This window comes from Lissotriton helveticus, chromosome 10 (assembly GCF_964261635.1).
Source record: "Lissotriton helveticus chromosome 10, aLisHel1.1, whole genome shotgun sequence".
Lineage (NCBI taxonomy): Eukaryota > Metazoa > Chordata > Amphibia > Caudata > Salamandridae > Lissotriton > Lissotriton helveticus.
In genome coordinates this window covers 1,143,752,672-1,143,774,194 of record NC_136071.1, presented here as the reverse complement: position 1 = coordinate 1,143,774,194, position 21,523 = coordinate 1,143,752,672, and positions in this window count along the sequence as shown.

Genomic DNA, 21,523 nt, shown 5'->3' with positions numbered 1-21,523 from the left:
CTGAGGCACCAGCAAAATGTACGTAGAATGCCAGTGAAAGCACTTATCCAGGAGGTGGCAACACGTTGGAACTCAACCTTCTACATGCTTGAGCGTCTGCATGAGCTGTTTCCAGTAGTCAATGAGTATTTCTACAACCTGGGTGGTGATACGACAGAAATGATGCTAGCGGTGGAGCAATGGCAGCTAGTTAAAAGCCTGACAGACATGCTTCGTCCTTTTGAGGTCTTCACGCGTGACCTCAGCAGGGAGGACTGTTCTTTGAGCAAAGCTATCCCATTGTTGCTGAAGCTCGAGCACCAAGTCAAGGTGGTGTCTTCAGAATTAAAAGATGCTGGAAAGAATGAAGCATATGAGTTGGCGCAGAGATTATTACATCGCCTAGTTAGCAATAAACGGCTTGTAAATATCAAGAAACAACAGCACTACATTTGTGCTACTATTCTGGATCCACGTTACAAAAAGCCAATGTTTGGCAAAGTAATAATTCCTTTTGAAACATCAAATGTTACAGAGTACAAAGGTTGGCTAGCTAAGTCAGCCATTCGTTTTGAAAGAGAGCGGAAGGAAACTGTAGGAGAACTTGAAGACAGTACTACTAGTGAATCAGCAGGCCATCAGGCGTCCCAAAAAAACACTTCTGCATCTGTGCCTGTGGCAGAAGTGAGTGACTTTTCCTCTGAGCCGTTAACCACACCAGCAACCGTATCATCTGCACCAGGCCCAGGCGATATGTCTGAAGCGGATTGGCTAAGTGAGCTAGGGTTTCCTTGTCCCAGAAAGGACACAGAAGTGCAAAGTACAGGAATCCGGGAGAACATTGTTTCTATGGTGCAGGCCTATCTGGATGACTCAACAGCGGTCAATATTACTGAGGACCCATTGGCGTATTGGCATGGGAAAAGAAACATATGGCGAGAGCTCACCAACCTGGCTATCAATTACTTGTCTTGCCCACTCGCAAGCGTGTCTTCAGAATGTGTTTTTAGTTCTGCTGGTGGCATTGTGACTTGCAAAAGGTCCCGCCTCTTGCCCGCAAATGTGGAGCGGCTCACCATGATAAAGATGAACCAGCACTTCATACCACCAGATTACAAAGTACGAGAATGCACGCAGGAAGAAGACGAGGACACCGACCTACCAGAGGAAAGTTCTCCTCAGTTACCAGAAATACTACCGACTCAATTTGCAGAGTTTGAGGACGAGCTCTGCTTCCCTGACAGCGAGTTCTGAAAATGAGTCAATAATTAATTAACTTTAACATTAGTCCTTATTCACTTTTATTCCTGTGTGTCTGTCTTTCTTTTTTTAGCAAGTGCTTGATCACATTCACAACAAAACTGTAATCACCCCATCACAAGCAACAACAAGCCCATCAGCAGAACTGTCTTGATTTTGATGCCGCAGCATTCCTCAGGTTCACAACAGTTAGTTGACAAGAACTCAGTCCTGGTCGTCTATCCTCCTCCTCCAGACTCACCCTATCCATTTCCCGTAATGCTGATGCCTGGAATCTGCACAATGAAGAAACTTACGTTGACGAGTCCCCTAAAGAGGGACTGTCTGGAAGTAGTGAGTGCTCATTTAAATACATTTTGCTAAGTGTGACTTTTTTGTGTTTGGGTTTACGGGTCTTGGCTGGGCCATTGCTGGCAAGGTCTATTAAGGGATGAAATTGGTTAGGCATTTACTTTGGAAAACATTTGGCCTATTACACGTGAACGTTTAGGCGTTATTATTGCTCGCTTGCCTGTCTTAGGGGTGCTGTCTGTGGGGCTTCTAGGATTTTGGGGTCTGTGAGCACCGCTGCCATATTTCTAATGTTGATTGCTTTTGTTTTGCAGAAAATCCACGCCGGGAAACTCCAGTTGGGGCCCTGCTGCAGAACGCTTTAGGACACTGTGAATTCCAGGTGGAGCCAGCCCTCAAACACAAATTACAGGTAAGATAAGCGTTTGGATGGGAGGTAGTATAATGGAGTATTCGGAGAGGCGAGAGAGTGACAGTGGTACTAGTAGTAAAGTCCTAGGGCTCTTGAATTAACAAACTCTGTGACAGGCATTTACTTTGGAAAACATTTGGCCTATTACACGTCAACCAACACGATGACAGTGTTCAGTTAAATGAACTTACTGCAAAACCACCACCCACCAAGCTCAAAAGTAGTAAAAAAACAGGTATGCTCAGATAAAGTTTGAAAAAGTATATTTTTATATCCCTAACAAAATAATCTCCCGCAAGACCCTCCCTAACCCCAACAAATAAATAGTCATTCAAAAGTCCCCAAAAAACCCAACTCCCAATTCCCACCCCCCAAAAGTCTCTAAAAAAGGGGCAAGGGACACTCTAGGGATGCACAGTGTTGAGTTTGGCCTCCAGGGCATCATGCCTTAGGGCCAGGGCATCGTACTTCTCCTGGAGGGTGGCGTGATCTAAGCGGAGGCCCTCCACCACATTCTGATAGTCTTTCCATTTCTGGACCTCCGCCTCTAGGTCGGACACTCTGCGGAGTGCTCGGCGCAAGCGAGCCTTTACACTGCTGTGAGGTGCAGCCTTTGCTGCTTGGCGGTGGCGTCTGCCAGCACGGCTCCGTTTGGCTGGAGCACTGCGCTTACCGGCAGAACGTGGGGTCACGGAGGAGGATGCAGATGTTACATTTGATGCACTGGACTGCGTGTCGTCCCCCTCCAGTTCCACCAGCCGCCGATATTGGGCAACAGTTGCTTCCAGCCTCCGTTGCCGGGCCAGTACAGCCAGCATACTCCTCGTCGGTTTTGAGGTTTTAGTATTACCAACTATATGAAGAAAGAAAGACATAATATGTAACCAATGCTCTTTAAGAATATGATTAACACAAAATAATTCAGCAGGAAGTTGTGTCACAGTACAACTAGCAACTAGCCAGCACAGTACAAAACTATTCAGGCCAGTATCATGGGCGTCCGCAGGGAGGGGCAAGGGGGGCGCTTGAATCACCATTTCCCTTCCCACAACTCACTTGTATCCTTGGTTTGATGCTCTTTCATATGAAAGAGATCTGGCAGAAGCCGAGGCGATATGTCTGTTTCCCTCTTTCTCTCTCTCTCTGTCTCCCTCTTTATGTCTCCCTGTGTCTCCCTCTACCTCGCTGTCTCTCTCTCTCTCTGTCTCCCTCCCTCACCCTCCCTCTGACTCCCTCCCTCTCTCTCTCTCCTTCTGTCTTCCTCTCTCTCTGTCTCTGCCTCTATCTGTCTGTCGGTCCCAGCCTGCTGTAATTACCATATTGTAATTTGTCACTGGGCCAGCACTGGATACACATCATATCCTATCTAAGAGTCAGATAGTACCATGATCCAGCTTACCTGTACTCGCCACCGCCACTGTCTGCTTCCTCACAGTCTGTTCAATGGCCACTTGCGCCTCATTCTCCCCAGAGCTGTCCTCGGACTCAGAGTCAATGATCACCACCACATCCGAGCTGGCCCCGCCACCAGATGTTCCACCTACAAAGTAGATTTAAGAATGTTAGATTACACCACTCACTAGTATTTGGTCTATGAATGAAGAAATGTGAAAACAACAGAAAAATTAATTGACTGTCTACTCTAGTCTAAAGTAAAAATGTCCCTCCTTCCAGGGAAGATTGTTGTCTTGCGGCATTTTTTTGTCATAATTGATGAATGCTTGATTAATTTTAACACACATCATTTTTCTCTGAACAGACAGAAACTGGACTTCTAAGGACAAGAGTAACATCAACTTCAAACCAGGTGAAAGCTCGGCTCGACCACAAGAAATGTGTTCCATTACTCATCAACTCAGCACCAAGCACTTTTCCATGTCCAACTAACTTTATTTTAATATATGTGTTTACTTAAACTTTTAATAAAGCTTTTAAACTTGAATAGACTCTGTGGTTTTTGGTCCTCCAGACTAGAGTGACAGAGCGAAAGGTTTTGCAATTTTTGCAAGGAGGAGTCCGTGCCGCTGACACTACCAGGTTTATACAGTGTGCCAAACACGCCACTCTGAAATATTATTACTCTGGTCTTTGGTGTCCATAGTTCGGTTTGTGGAGAATTGTCCCTGCAACAGTAGTATTATTGATTTTGCTCCTATCTAAACACTATTTCGAAAAAATTAAATTAGGAACGCTTGGACAACAATAGGTCCTCTATATTTAAATGAAAACTTACTGGGGCCAGCAAAGGAGCACTCGCCGCCCTGGCCTGCATCCTCCTCCTTTGGAGCCACTGCATCCGCTTTTTCTGTCCGCTTGCCCCTGGGCGGACCTGACGTACAACATGAAAGAATGAACAGAAAACATTGATGATTGCTGCTTGCCGATGTCCTTGTCAACCAAATCAAACATTTAGAAAGAACAAGAACCAACTATTTCAGCCAAAATGAGGGCTACAAAGGAAGGACTGCACCTGAGCCTCTACTCTAGGGGCAGATTTACAAGCCCCTTGCAGCTCTTTTGCTCCGTTCTTGCGTCACTTTTGTGACGCAGCGCCACAACAAGAGAGGCGCCATGGTGTGGCGTATATTAACAACGTGACGCATATGGGAGATGCATCCCATTCTAAAGCCCTGCGCCATAAGGGAGCGTTCCAGCGCAAGGGAGGGCGTTCCTGCGCAGGAACGCATGCTAAAAGTGGCTATGGGGAATATATAAAATTTCAATCAGTCATTTAGGACAATGATGCGTCACTGAAACCCTGCGCCTGCATGAAGCAGACTTACGGCTTGACGCAGCATTGCTGGAGCTGCGCCATCGTTGCAACGCAACTCCATCAATGAGCCGCCTTTACGGCACCGATGCGTAACGCTTCGGTGACGTTTTGGGACCATGGTGTGCCGCATTGTAAATACGGCGCACCATGGGTGGTGCTGGCGTGCCGCACACTTTGCAGGGATGCGCAGGTAATTGCTAATCTGACACTTAGGGGCATACTTACGAGTTCTGAGCTGGACACCTCCAGATGTGCACCAGAACAAATGCGTAACGCAAAACTAACCTTGCGTCACGGCAGATGCGCCGCAATTACAATGCGGCAAACCCTGGCGCAAGGGTAGGCAGATGCGTGACGCATCTCGTGACGAAAGAGAGGCGCATCTCTAGAGTCGCGTCGCAGGCGCGATGCAACTATAGCAATGCTCAGGGCTGCCCAATACTCAACATACCGCATCAGTCCTTACGCCTGCTTCAAGCAAGCAGGCATAAAGAATTGACGTAGCAGCGTCGCGGAAGTGCCTGCGTTAAATCTTGTAGATTTCATGCAGGCACTTTTGCGAGGCGCACAGCTGCCTGACCGCCCCCCCCACCCCCCACCCCCCCTGCGTGGGAACGCACCCATTGTGGCGCAGGCCCAGGCTTTTACGTGGAGCATCTCCTTAGATGCATCACGTTGTACATGACTCGCAGGGATGCGCCACGTTTACGTCGCTGTGCGTCAGGTAAGGCAGCGTAAACGTGGCACAAGGGGCTTGTAAATCTGCCCCTTTGTGTCTAGCATTACGCAGTTCTGTAAAATACACTCATACATTACTCAGCCCAATTAAATGAACACAAAATAGAAAACAAATAAGCAGTGGCACCGCCACAGAGAAGGAGAACAGTGCACCTGAAATGCACAGAAGATTTTGAAATATTAATTTACCTCTCTTATCAATGTAATCAGCAGCATTATTGCTCTTTGTAAAAAAGTTAAAGCAAACATTTGCAATATAACACAGTCACACAGAGCAGGAGAAAAAACAGAGTAGTGAGTGATGAAAAAATTGCTACTACTACTCACCAAGCCCGGGGACCTCCACTCCCAGCACGTCTAGCAGGTCGCGCTCTCGGTCCAGGATATCGGTCCAGCGGTGGGTCACTTGATTGTAGGTGCGCTGGACCCCCGTGATGTTAAAAAGGGCCCGGCACACCTGCCCCCACCGCTTCCGTCGCTCCTGGCTGTTGGTATAACCAGCAGCGATCCTGCCGCCTGCCGCGATGGTCCTGGGGAGACGGCGCTGCACATAAAAAACGAGTGCGCCCACCTCCTCAGGGCTGAAGATCTCCCGGGGCACCATCATTTCCGCCCTCAAGCGACCACACGGGAGCCGGGCACGGGCTGCGGTGCCCGTCTTGGGCAGCTTGACAGCTGTCTTCACCATGTTCTGGGCAGGTGTTAGCAGTAAAGAAGAGACAAAATGAAAAAGAATAAGAGTAGGGAAGAAGGAAATAAAAGTTTAAAAAAGTAGTTGAAAAGTAAACAAAAGTTGCCTAAAACACAAAAATATAGACCTAGAAAAATAGAGGGATAGAAAAAAAGTTAAATAGATCAAAAAAATATTAAAACAAGCAAAGGATGGCAGAGATATACAGAGGATAGAAACACCATGCCCAGACACATAGGAATGAATGAAAAACAAGATGGCGGCCCGAACACGTGCGTGTAAGTAAGTTCGCACGCGATTTCTCTCGCGAACTCGTGCGAACTTGCATTCGCAAGGCGCTCATTGCGCGAGATTACACATAGCGGGCGGAAACGGAAATACGTCACGCAAACAAAATGGCGGCGCCCATACTCAACCTTGGGGTAATCGCACGAGTTCGCGGCTTCCACGGTCGATTTCGCACGACGCCGCGCCTCGCGAATAGGGCGAAATTACCGAAAAATGAGTTTTGCAAAAGCAAAACCAACGAGCAGGTGCAAAAGTTCGAGCTCATCATTTGTAACCATTTACCTGTAGTGCTTCCTGAAGGGGCCCTCCAGAATCCGGTTGCCTACTTGCAACTATTGTGTGACCCTGCTCTGACAGTCACAGAATAGTTACAAGTATGCCATTGCATCCTGTTATTGCAATAAAAAGGAAAGGGAGCAGACAAGCAGGTGCCAGCCTTCATTAATGTCAGTTGGGGCAGGGCAGGTGTTGTTGTTTGCAAAACTTAGTGCAGGTGTGCTTGGCTTTGCCACAATAATGTACACTCACTAGTCAATCAGAGGGTGCTGTGATGACACCGAGGGTGGCATGGGTGTGCCAGCCAGAGGGTGGCATGGGTGAACCAGAGTGCCAGTGTTGACAGGGGATGGCAGTGCTTTGCTTTGCCCCAATAATGTACACTGGTGAACCAGAGGGTGCTGTGATGACACAGAGGGTGACATGGGTGAGCCAGAGGGTGGCATGGGTGACCAAAGAGAGTGCCAGTGGTGACAGAGGGTGGCAGTGATGAAGAAAGCCTTGCAAACAGGCTGGGCACGTAGAAACAACAAGTTCGCAAAACTGGCGACCCGACAAGTAAGTTCGCAATTTGCGAAATTGTACAAAACCCTCGCGAACTTGCAGAAACCCGTGCGAACACACACCCCAATAAAAATACGCAAATCCGCGAGAATTCGCGGATTTTGCAGATTTTCGCAATCCGCAAATACGCAAATCCGCGAATTCGCGGATTGCGAATCCGCAAAATCCGCCCATGCTTACTCCAGAGGCGAAGCCTCCGGAAGAACCGTATCCTTAGGGACATGTGTGACCAAAGCGTGTCGCACCTGTAGGTACCGAAAATATTCGTTCTGGTGTAGTTGGTACTGGGCTACCAAGGACTCAAACGTGTGGACTGCGCCCTTCTTCCAAACATCCCCAATCCTTACAATGCCAATCAGGTGCCACTTGTCAAAGCCCTTCGACTTCCACATACTGCCCAACTTCTCTGAGTTCAGTAAAGGGGTGGCTAGCGTAAGTCTACCCTCCCACCCCAAACATTTGTTAGTAATATGCCAGACGCGCACCGCGTGGTCAGTGGGGCCTGTCATCGGGAATCTAGTATAAAGCCCTCTCCAACGAACCACCCGGAGCCTGACCCCGATCCATTGCATAACCAGGGTCACCAGGGATCCCGTATATTATATTATTCACTGCTGCAAGCTGAGAGGACCAGTAGTATTTACGAATGTCTGGGAGCCCAATTCACCCATCGTACCAAGGAAGGGTCAACTTGCTGTAGGCAATTCGAGCACTACCCCCCAGAGAAGTATTAAATATTTTTAAGTAAATTTTGCGTTTTAGTTCTGTAGCGGGTTGTGGGTTTATAGGGGAATAGGGTGGTAAGTAATTTAATTGTAATTAAGTAAATATGTAATTTTTATTTATTGGTATTGATATTTTTATGTTAATTAATTATTAATTGGTAATTCATTGTTATTAAGTGGTAATTATATTAAGTGTATTCATTTGTTATTGAAGTGTGTTGTGAGGTTATGGGTAAGTAATTTAATTGTAATTAAGTAATTATTTTTTAGAGTTGAGTATTGATAATTAAATTATTAGTAATTATTAATTGGTGATACATTTTTTATAATTATTTGTTTTAAAATAATTGTTCATAAATTTTTATTAATCGGTAATTAAATTGGATTTTTTAAATGTATTGGTATGTATCAATAATGTATTGTTAATTATTATTAATTGCTAAATGTTTTTTTATTAATTATTGTTTTTTGGTATTGATTTTTTTATTATTATTTGTTAATACATTTTTTATATTTATTATTTAGTTATATTTATTTTAATTGTTAAATAATTATTAATTGGCAATTATTTTTAAATAATTGTTTATTGGTATTGTTAAATAATTTGTTGTAATTTAATAATTAAATTGTTATTTTTTACAAAATAAATATTATTTTATTTATTAGTAAGTTGTTTTGACCCCTATGCTATCCAACACTTTCCCTACTGTTGCACCCTCTGGAGTTGGAATAGTAATGTTAACCCCTACGCTATCTAACACTTACCCCACTGTTGCACCCTCTGGAGTTGGAATAGTAATTTTTACCCCTACGCTATTCAACACTTTCCCTACTGTTGCACACTTTGTAGTTGGAATAGTAATTTCTACCCCTACGCTATCCAACACTTTCCCTACTGTTGCACCCTCTGGAGTTGGAGGAGTAATTTTTACCCCTTCGCTATCCAACACTTTCCCTACTATTGCACCCTCTGGAGTTGGAATATTATTTTTTACCCCTATGCTTTCCAGCACTTTCCCTGCTGTTACACCCTCTGGAGTTGGAATAGTAATTTTAACCCCTACGCTATAAAACACTTTCCCTACTTTTCCACTCTCTGGAGTACAACAGTAATTTTTGCCTCTACGCTATCCGATATTTACTGCTTTAGTTAATCTAGTGTCTAATTTATTTCAAATGTTTTTTTAAATTTGTTATATATAGTTTTTATATTTTGTATTTATATTATTGTTGTATGTGTATGTATGTATTTATAATTTATAAAATGTTTTTAACAATGTATAAGTTATTAAAGTAATTAATTGTAAATATTAAGTAAGTATATATTATATTCTATAATTATATGTTTAAAGTTTTTACATTATATGTATTACTTATCATTTTAAATATATTTGTAACTATGTTTATTTTAAGTATATGTATTATTTATTTAATTTTATAATATTTTTAAACATTTTAAAAATACAGCATTTTTTACGATATTTTTTCCAACAAGATTTTTTTTCGATATTTTTGTACTTACCTTAATGTAGATAGGACTTCTATATTCTTGACGTCGATATTCTGCCTCTGATATTTTGGACGTCGATATTTTGGACGTCGATATTCTGTCAGTGATTCTATGTATATATAACATAACATAACATGTACTTTTGTAAAGCGCACATATCACCCGAAGGTCTCAAGGCGCTTGTTGGACTTGGCCCTTCTGGCAGGTTCACCCCTAAACTTTTTGCTTTGTGAATGTGAATTGGAGGTAGTGATTTTTGATTTCTGCGCACTTTCACTGTGTCCCAGTGGAAAGTGCGTGCGCACTCTGAGTGCGTGGAGTAAGATTGGCCTGCCCTCCCATAGGAATGCATGGGGAATGTATGTGTCCCTGGTAGTTCCTGAAGCGTGGGGTGTACAGGCTCGAGTCTGGTATGTGCGGACTTGTGTGATTGAATGCTTCGCAATGATGTATGTGGCATTATTGTGTCGTGTGGGGAAGTGCCACTTCTAGGAGTTGGCATATTAGTGTAAAATGTGTCTGGCGTGTGATTGGCTGGAGCTGGCTGGGATGCCCAGCTCCATGAGTCATGATGGGTCTGCCCGGTGGTGAGTGTGGAGATTAGCATGCTGATGGGTGGGGAGGAGTGCACCTGGTTCCTGCATGGGGCTGGGTTTTCCCCACACAATGCTGGCTCCGCCCCCTGTGGTGCGTCTAATGACCCTAGCCCTGCCAGTGAATAGACTGAGGGGCTGAGCCAATCAAGGGTGCTCACCAACCAGCTGCGACTGGTTCTTCCCCTCACCCTGTGACAAAGACAAAGGAATGTGGTGTAAAAAATGGGGCTGTGTCCCCACACAAAGGGTTCTGTTCTCTTCCAGGATCCTGAGGGGGCTGCTGCTGTTGCTGGGCAGGAGGACTGCCACTTGGATTGCCTCCCTGCCAGGAGGCCCAGTGAGCTGGCTCTGGGTCCAGCCTTGCCCCCCCTGACTTCCTCAAGGACTTTGCCTGGACTTTGCTTCTGCTAAGCGCCTGGGAGCGCTTTACTTCGGCCCCTAGCACTTGAGAGCGCTTTCTTTTGGTCCTAGCACTGGGGAGTGCTTTTGTGCACAGCCGGTGCCCACCCGGCATTTGCCCGCTTTAATTGCCGATTTTAAAAACCCCTGGCAGGTGCCCACTCTGTCTGGGACCTTGCCGCTATTTTTGTGCTTTTCTTACGGGAGCTCACCCCGTTTATTCCTGCCCAAAGATTTCACCGCCGCCGGCCCGGGACCCCCCCTGACATTATTTCCTGGGCCGCGCTGTGATTGGCTGCCGGCCCGGGATACCCCCTTGACGTTGTGCCCCCAAGCCGCGCTGGGATTGGTGCTCGCCGGGAGTTGCCCGGTAACTGAATGAGCATCCTCGAGGATGTCGGGAAATGGCGGCCTAATTGCAGCTGAGGCTCCGGCCGCACGTACTGCCCAGGAGTGTCACACCACGCCCTGGGTTGTCTGTACGAAAGAGGAATGCGTGAGAAATATGCAAACACTACATCTCCCAGAATGCTCAGGGGCGATGTCCTTTTTCTCTTTTCCATTTCCTACTTATACTCCTCCTTGATGTGCAGTCCGGTGCTTCTCACCTGACCCTGGGAGTAAGCTGTGTGTTTGCAGATTTGGAAAGCGCCTTGGCTACTGGGGGAATTCCGTTATTTTCGTGGCTTTTGTTCTCTGCCTCAAGGAACTGTTTGTTTCCAGTCACCCTTGTGTTCAGCAAACGCCCTGCCTCGATCGCGCACTGAACGCGCTGGGATCTGAGGCGGGCGTAGCCAGCAGCTGGAAGTCAGCCGACTAGTACGCTCGCATTTGAACAGCCTCGCGGTAAGGCGTATTTGTTTTAATTTTATTCGCGTTTGTCAGACGCGTTTACTCCAGAGGAAGAGCGGATGCTCTACAAACTCATGAACCTGGATACGAACAATTTTTAGTATCTTGCTTAGGGGAATCGATTTTTGGTTACACACCTGTTTGAAGGACTGAATTACATTTACTTTGGAATTGAACCTTGCATTTCTATTGCGTTCCTAAGGAGTGAGACTAAGGATATTATCTCTTGCTGGCCATTGAATCCTTTTTTGTGAAGTAACAGAAGATTCTTGCCACCTGGTTTGAACTGTTGTCTCGCCTAGTGCTAAGTAACTAGGGAGTATATGTATAAACTGCAAAAGGATCTAATGGAACTACACTCATAGTGTTTTGAGTGACTTGCTACCTTTAGGATCTTTTTTCTTTCTTTTTATGCTTTCTTTTTACTGTTTTTGAATGAGTTCTTAGGGATTCTTGCGGCTATATAAACTGTAAGTTAATTTCCACACATAGTGTATTGATCTACTGTATAGGTCTGGAATGTATGATTGATACCGTGTCTCTCCCTCTTCAGGGTCTACCACCAGAGATCAGAGAGTTTATACTTCGCACAGATATCCGAAGTTATCTGCTACTTTATTTTGGAAAAGCTGCACTTTATTGTTTCCTTTGTCCCTTTTTTTCCCCTTCCCTGGTAGTGTTACTCTCTGTGGTGTTTGTGATATACACGCAGGGTGTGCCATTGCGTAGGGATAGGGAGAATTAGCTTCTGTCATCGCTCCCGCTGTACCCGGCTAACAGGTTAGTGTTATCTGTTAGATCACGACAGAGTGACAAGCCCTCGGTCTAGTACAGCCCGAGCGATGGACACCAACACTGTTTTAACGTCAGTGCTGGAAACTATGACTGCCTTGAGGATGGAGGTGGATGCATTAGGGGGGAAAACTTAGAAATACGGAATGAGTTAGGCACACTTCGAAGGGAAGTAGCTGGCCTCTCTCGAGCTAGTCCGACAAGTACACGAGGGACTCCTTATATAAGGGGTTGGACTCTTCCTCCTCCCCCATCCCAGGATGCAGCACACGTATAGACAGGGGGTTCTGGGTCATCCACTATCCAAGTTATACAACCCTTGCAACTACCATTAGCTCCTCCAGAAAGATATTTTGGTGATCCAAAGAAATTTGGCAAATTTTTGGGGCAATGTAAACTACACTTTATGTGCAAGCCGGCGGTATTTCCAGATGATCAAGCCAAGACGGCGTTTGTTATGTCTTATCTGGGAGGGAACGCTGCCAACTGGTCCTTCCCATTAATGGAAAGGGATGATCCAGTGTTGCGTGATTTTAACAACTTTTGTGAGGAGATGCGTAGGCTCTTTGATAGGAAGGCACACCAACTGACTTTAGATAGAGAGCTTATAACGTTGAAACAGGGTGCACAAGATCTCCTAATGTATATTACCTCATTCAATAGATTGGTCGTAGAAACCGATTGGCCAGTGGAAAAAAGAACATCACTATTTTATCAAGGCTTGAGAGGAGAATTGAAAGATTGGCGCAGGTCGTCAACATGCCGTCAACCTGTGATGAGTTGATAGACTTAACAGTGCAGTTAGATCATCGCCTCCAGGAAAGGAAGGGAGATAAACAGAGGTCTGATTCTAGGTTCTTGTATACTAGAACAAAACCCACTTCTGAAGAACGTCCTTCCTCTGTGGATGGAGTGGAACCCATGCAGGTGGGCGGAATTAGAGGTCCCCTCAACGCTGAAGAAAGACAAAGAAGACGGACCTTACGGCTTTGTATGTATTGCGGAAAGTCGGGTCATTTTATCAAGGAGTGTACGACCAGATCCAGAACTCCCTACAAGGCTCCTCAAGGAGGAAAAAAGGTTTCTGCTGTGGATAATTATGCCGAGACGTCGGAAAACTAAAGAGCGCAAATAAGCAGGAGACCCCTTGTTTGCAGCTAGAGGAATTCGAGGTCTTCCCTACCTTGGCTAACACTGTACAAACATCTGTTGCTCATATGAATGTATGTGTCGTATTGGAGATGCAGAGTTCGGGACCCATTCAAGTACATGCCCTTTTAGATTCTGGGGCTACAGGGAATTTCATGGACCAAAGGTACGCATTCAAGTTGGGTATCCAGTGTATAAAAAAGCTGAAACCAGAACCTGTTAAGGCAGTGGATGGAACTGCTTTGACTTCTGGACCTGTATGTTATCATACTCAGATACTGTCCATGCAAGTTGGATCCACCCATTTTGAAACAATCCAATTCGATCTTATTGATGCTCCTCATTTTAAGCTTATTTTGGGGATGCCTTGGCTCACTTTGCATGATCCCTTGGTGAAGTGGGCAGCTTGCACGATAGACCTCAACTCAGATTATTGTGCGGAGCATTGTACTCGAGATATGAACAATACCTTTCGGAAACAAGAAAATCCTGCATCCCTATTGGCTTCCAGTTGTGCTACGCCTTCTGTGTGTTTCCTGGGTGCTATTCCAGAAGAATACAGGAAGTATAAGGATGTGTTCGATGAAAAGGAAGCATGCAGACTACCTCCCCACAGGGAGTACGATTGTGTCATCGATCTGGAACCAGGAGCCTCAATACCCTGTAGTAGGATTTATGCCCTTACAGAGGCTGAAAATACATACTTGCAGTCTTATTTGAAGAAACTGCTGAGTTCTGGCTTTATCCGTCCTTCCTCATCGCCTGCCTCATCGCCTCTCTTTTTCATACCGAAACGGGAAGGTGGCCTGCGCACGTGTATTGATTATAGAGCCATCAATAAGATCACCAAAAAGAATCGCTACCCGTTACCCTTGATTCCAGTATTACTTGATCAACTGAAGGGCTCTATCATCTTCACAAAACTGGATCTTAGAGGGGCATATCATTTGGTGCGAATGCGGCGGGGGGATGAATGGAAAACGGCATTTCGGACAAAGTATGGCCTGTATGAATACCAAGTGATGCCCTTTGGTCTTTGTAACGCCCCCGCCGCATTCCAATATTTTATGGACGACGTGTTGAGGGGTTACTGGATGTGTGCTGCATAGTCTACATAGATGACATTTTAATATACTCTACTTCTTTGGAACAACATGTGCCTCATGTAGCTGCAGTACTGGAAAGATTCAGTCAGAATGCTTTGTATGCCAAGTTGGAGAAGTGCCTTTTTCACACAGAGGAAGTTGAGTTCTTGGGTTATGTGATTGGGCCAGGAGGGCTCTGCATGGATAAAAAGAAAACTGATGCCATAGTACTCTGGGAATCCCCTACCAGTGTGAAAAGCCTTCAGAGTTTCCTCGGTTTCTCTAATTTCTACCGTCAGTTTATCAGAGACTTTCGAAAATCATCCAACCTATGACTCTCCTCCTACGAAAAGGAGTGCAGTTTCGCTGGACAGAAGAGGCAGAGCACGCCTTCCAAACATTAAAAAGGTGTTTCACCAGTGCGCCCATACTGAGACATCCCGATCCAAGTCAGCCCTTTGTTGTGGAAACGGATGCATCCTATTATGCCATCGGAGGAATACTATCTCAGAGACATCCAGACACCGGCCAATTACATCCGGTGGCCTACTTTTCAAAAAAGCTGTCACCATGTGAAGTGAACTATAGTATCACAGACAAGGAGTTGTTGGCAATTAAGAGGGTCTGTGAAGAATGGAGGCACCATCGGATGGGGGCTAGGCATACAGTGGAAATCTTTTCAGATCATAGAAATCTACTGTTGTTGAAGAGTGCTAGGGCATTGACGCCTAGACAACTTCAGTGGTCGTTATTTTTTGCAGATTTCGACTTTGTTATTAAGTTTAAACCTGGACCACAAAATGGTAAAGCTGATGCCTTGTCAAGACCTTCTTCTGGTATGGATGTCACCCAAAGTTCCTTGGAAGAACCTCCTATTATCCTACAGAACGCCTCCTTTGAGTCTGTGATCCCAGCAGTGACAACAGTAGATGACTTCCTGGAAGAAGCGAAAGTCCACTACCAACAATTGGATGAACAGGAGTGGTTGGATGAAGCCCCTTTACTCAGGACCAAGTCTAATGCTTTGTTGTTTCACGACAAGAAGTTGTATATCCCACATGTGTCTTTACAACAAAGAGTGCTTTTATGGACTCATGATTCTCCTCTTGCTGGCCATCTGGGGTTACAAGAGACATTACACTTCCTGTCTCGATATTTCTGGTGGGACACTATGAGAAAAGATGCGGAGGCCTATATCAAGGGATGTTCAGTGTGTGCTCAGTCCAAGTCTAGGCATCAGCCTTCTAGTGGGTTGTTGAGGCCCATACCTGTTCCTCCTTCCCCCTGGCATACTGTCTCGATGGACTTTATTGTGGAGATGCCTCCCAGTCGGGGTAATGATACCATTTTGGTTATTATAGATCATTTGACTAAAATGGGTCATTTTGTGTCCTTGCCCAAATTGCCTACATCAGGAGAGTTAGCTATCACTTTTCTTCACCAAGTAGTGAGACTGCACGGTATACCATCTGTGTTAATTACGGATAGAGGCACTCAGTTCACTTCTAGGTTTTGGAAGGCATTATGCTTAGCCATGAAGGTAGATGCTAGACTATCCACTAGTTACCATCCCCAGACAGATGGCAAAACAGAAAGGCTAAATCAAACCTTGGAGCAATATCTAAGGTGTTTCACCTTACAGCATGGTGATGAATGGAGTATGCTTCTTTGGACAGCCGAATTTGCATGTAATAATGCTGTACATTCCTCATTAGGCTGTTCTCCTTTCTATTGCCTTAACGGATTTCATCCAAATATGATTCCTTTTGAGCGGCCAGTTACCTCTATGCACCCTACAATACAAGAGCATCATACTCACCTTCGGGCAGTCTTGCAAGAAGCTAAGCAACATCTAGAAACATCCAGAGCCAGGGACAAGAGCCAGGCAGATAAAAAAAGAACGCCCGAACCTTTGTATAAGGTAGGAGATAAAGTGTGGCTTGACACTAAGGGGTCCATTAGGATGACGGGCGGACTTTGTCCGCCCGTCATCCTACCGGTGAATGGGACCACCCGCCATAAGGGCGGGGGTCCTGTTGTACATATTAAGATGCGCCCGCCACAGTGGCGGGCGCTTCCAGTATTTTTAACATTGCGGCGGGCGGTGCTGAGAGCACAGCCCGCCGCAATGCTAAAAATGCACGTTGTGCATTTCAATGCACAACATGACAGGCACCGGGAGGTGCCTGTCATGTTGTGCATTGAAATGCAGGGGGGTACCATAGGTACCCCCCATGTGCACCCCCCACCCCCACGGAGTCCCTGGGGGCCCGCAACGGGCCCCTGCAGGGGGACTCCGCATGCCTTTGCCACGGAAAGGCATTCCCAAATACATATGCTAATATGGCTGGCGGTGTCTAATAGACACCGCCACCATATAAACCCTTTTCCGCCGGGCCGGCCGCAAGGCGACCGGGGCGGAAAAATGGCAGACGGTCTTTCCATCCGCCGCGGCCAACCATGCCATGATAATATGGCGGGGGGTGTTTTTAGTCAAGATGGCGGGCGGATTGCCCCCGCCAGGCCGGCGGTGGCTACCGCCTGCCTGGCGGGGGCAATCCGCCCGCCATCCTAATGGACCCCTAAGCATTTGAGGTTTAAGGGTAACACTAGGTTAAAACCTAAGTTTGTGGGTCCCTATCCTATTAGCTGTGTCATTAATCCTGTGGCCATGAAACTGACCCTTCCATCTTCATGGCACATCCATCCCGTGTTTCATGTTTCTCTTTTGAAAGCATGTCCCCTTCACACTAGGTTACCATCGAGGCCTTCCCCAGTGGTAGTGGAGGGAGAGGATGAGTACGTGGTGCGGGCCATATTGGATTCTAAATGTGTGAGGGGGAAGGTGGTGTATCTTGTAGATTGGCAGGGGTATGGCCCTGAAGATCGATCTTGGGAGCCTCGTGCTAATTTGCATTGTTCGGCTTTGCTGAGGCGTTTCCACTCTCGTTTCCCTTCAAAGCCTGGTGGACCGCCGAGACGTCGGTCATGGAGAGGGGGTTCTGTCACACCACGCCCTGGGTTGTCTGTACGAAAGAGGAATGCGTGAGAAATATGCAAACACTACATCTCGCAGAATGCTCAGGGGCGATGTCCTTTTTCTCTTTTCCATTTCCTACTTATACTCCTCCTTGATGTGCAGTCCGGTGCTTGTCACCTGACCCTGGGAGTAAGCTGTGTGTTTGCAGCTTTGGAAAGCGCCTTGGCTACTGGAGGAATTCCGTTATTTTCGTGGCTTTTGTTCTCTGCCTCAAGGAACTGTTTGTTTCCAGTCACCCTTGTGTTCAGCAAACGCCCTGCCTCGATCGCGCACTGAACGTGCTGGGATCTGAGGCGGGCGTAGCCAGCAGCTGGAAGTCAGCCGACTAGTACACTCGCATTTGAACAGCCTCGCGGTAAGGCGTATTTGTTTTAATTTTATTCGCGTTTGTCAGACGCGTTTATTCCAGAGGAAGAGCGAATGGTCTACAAACTCATGAACCTGGATACGAACAATTTTTAGTATCTTGCTTAGGGGAATCGATTTTTGGTTACACACCTGTTTGAAGGACTGGATTACATTTACTTTGGAATTGAACCTTGCATTTCTATTGCGTTCCTAAGGAGTGAGACTAAGGATATTATCTCTTGCTGGCCATTGAATCCTTTTTTGTGAAGTAACAGAAGATTCTTGCCACCTGGTTTGAACTGTTGTCTCGCCTAGTGCTAAGTAACTAGGGAGTATATGTATAAACTGCAAAAGGATCTAATGGAACTACACTCATAGTGTTTTGAGTGACTTGCTACCATTAGGATCTTTTTTCTTTCTTTTTATGCTTTCTTTTTACTGTTTTTGAATGAGTTCTTAGGGATTCTTGCGGCTATATAAACTGTAAGTTAATTTCCACACATAGTGTATTGATCTACTGTATAGGTCTGGAATGTATGATTGATACCTTGTCTCTCCCTCTGCAGGGTCTACCACCAGAGATCAGAGAGTTTATACTTCGCACAGATATCCGAAGTTATCTGCTACTTTATTTTGGAAAAGCTGCACTTTATTGTTTCCTTTGTCCCTTTTTTTCCCCTTCCCTGGTAGTGTTACTCTCTGTGGTGTTTGTGATATACACGCAGGGTGTGCCATTGCGTAGGGATAGGGAGAATTAGCTTCTGTCATCGCTCCCGCTGTACCCGGCTAACAGGTTAGTGTTATCTGTTAGATCACGACAGAGTGACAAGCCCACGGTCTAGTACAGCCCGAGCGATGGACACCAACACTGTTTTAACGTCAGTGCTGAAAACTATGACTGCCTTGAGGATGGAGGTGGATGCATTTAGGAGGGAAAACTTAGAAATGCGGAATGAGTTAGGCACACTTCGAAGGGAAGTAGCTGGCCTCTCTCGAGCTAGTCCGACAAGTACACGAGGGACTCCTTATATAAGGGGTTGGACTCTTCCTCCTTCCCCATCCCAGGATGCAGCACACGTACAGACAGGGGGTTCTGGGTCATCCACTATCCAAGTTATACAACCCTTGCAACTACCATTAGCTCCTCCAGAAAGATATTTTGGTGATCCAAAGAAATTTGGCACATTTTTGTGGCAATGTAAACTACACTTTATGTGCAAGCCGGCGGTATTTCCAGATGATCAAGCCAAGACGGCGTTTGTTATGTCTTATCTGGGAGGGAATGCTGCCAACTGGTCCTTCCCATTAATGGAAAGGGATGACCCAGTGTTGCGTGATTTTAACAACTTTTTTGAGGAGGTGAGGGCGCTAGGTGGCGCCAGACCGGAATGGCCGCTCTGGTGTAGAGCTCTCGCCCTGCCGGGGAATAAAATCGCCATAACCCCCATCCTGCCTTCTAAATATAATTTCTACTGCCACCGGAGTGTGTGGGAAGCCAAACTGCGGACTCGGTGAAAGACCTGTGCCGGTGGCTGCCGCGGCGGGCCTGAAATCACCGGGCGAAGTTGCCGCGGTCGGAAGTCCTGGAGCTGACTGATCTGCTGGGCGGCCTGAAGATCTAAGAGAGACCGGTGCTGCGCGGCCCTGTGGTCCGCCGCCTGATGCTGCTCTGCCAACTGCTCGCGAGCCGCGGCCCCCGGGCTCGGCGACTCCCGGCTGGATTGTTGGACCTCCCCTCCCTGCTTTGGGGCACCGGACACCTGACGGTAGGCTGCCGCGATCCCCCCGGACCCACCCCCGCCTCCGCTGACAGCTCCAGATATCCTGGGGACGGGGGGAGTGCTGGATGGCCTAAGACCGCACCCGCGATCGCCCGAGACCCCACTGACCTGTGTGGGAGACCTGATGCGTTGTTGCCTGAGGGAGAGGGGAGCCGCGGCCTTCAGACTGCATGGAATGACGAGGGCCACTGGGATGGAAGACGTTTAGCCCGCCATCCTCCGCGCCCATGCACCAACTGGGCTCTGGAGCCTCTATACACTGTGCCTGCTTTGCGGCTGTCCCGGACCTCAACTCCTATACAGATCACTGCTTGGCGGACCACGCGGGCTGCTTGGCCGCCTCACTTTCACGGATTGCGCCCCATCGTAGGGGCATACATATCCAGCGGCCGCCATTTTGAAGAGGACACTTGTGTGTGCTTGCAGGCCCTACCCGGCTCAGCGGACCGATACCCCCCCTGACCTGCTGAGCTGTCGGGGTGCCACGAACTTACCCGCCCTCGCCCCGCGTCGCACACATCGCTCAGGAAATACAGTGCTGGGTGTTATCCCAGACTATACCCAGGTGGGGAGCGTGTCCATGTGGGCGCAGGCTATTGCGGAGAGATACTTTGCCTGACAACACTGCTTGAGGGGTGAAAGCCTAGGTGGATAAATTGGACGCTCACCCCCCTCTGCCCTCTCTATACCCCCCTCTACTGCATGTGAGTGGAGGTGGTGCCGGACTGCGCCCACCTAAGAGACCTAACCGGGTGGCACTCCTACCCAATATTATCCTGCACTGGAACTGTGTGCACAGCTGAGTGGAAGAGTGCGGGCCTCCCTCTCCCCTACTGCAATTGCGCCTCCTCACTGCCCGATCAGCCGCGATGGGGAAAACGGAACCAAGGCAATCTAAACTGTTGTTCGATGGACGCAAAGCAGCGGGCGCCAACTCTAAATCCCAAAGTGAAGAGGATCCACCCGAAACGCGAGAGGACGGCTGGAAAGCCCTTCTGGTCACCATGCAACAAAGCCTCACCTCAATTGACTCCAAAATAGACTCAATGAATCACAGGCTAGATAATGTAGTGGCGAAATTGGATGGGCACGAAGTACGTCTTAAAGACGCTGAGCAAAGAGTATCCGATCTGGAAGATGGCACTACCTCTAGTCAAAAGCAAATTGCACAAATGGACAGGTTATTGAAAGTCATCGCTGACAAGAACGAGGAGTTGGAGGCGCGCTCCCGAAGAAACAACGTCCGCATGCTGGGCCTTGCAGAATCCACCAACACTGGACGATTGAAAGACTATATGGAGCGCTTGTTAAGTGACCTTTTCGGACGTGAGTCCTTCTCGGCGCAGTTGGTGATCGAACGCGCCCATCGCTCCCTGGCGCCCAAACCCCCTCCAGGGGCAACACCGCGACCGATCATCATGAAGTTCCTTAATTACCGCGACCGAGACACCCTGCTACGTCTAGCAAGAGAGAAAGGGGAGGTTCGTTTCGAAAATACAATATTGTCATTTTATCCGGACTTCACTCAAGCGGTACAGGAGGCTCGGCGGAAATTCCTCACGGTGAAGAAACAGCTCTAAACCCGAAGTATCCAATACGCGATGCTCTACCCAGCGAGGCTGCGGATCCACCATAGAGGTCGCCAACATATTTTTCAGACACCACAGCAGGCCGAGGAATACTTGAAACGCGACAGGAGATCTTCCTCACGTGAGGCGGCTGCCCGTCACCGCTCACGCTCCCATTCACCCCTGTCTGAACCTTCCTGAATCACATTCTCCATGAAGCTTCAATCCCGAACTGGCGTCTTCCTCCTGGAGATACGCTGACGACCGATTGACTGGTGATGTATAATGTGCTAACTGCCTTGAAGGCATTTACTGTTTCCCGGCCGCTCGCCTCCGCCCCGTCGTTTCAGCCCCTGTGACCCAGGTGGTTGTAGATGGGTGAAACATGGAGGTAGAGTGATAAAGG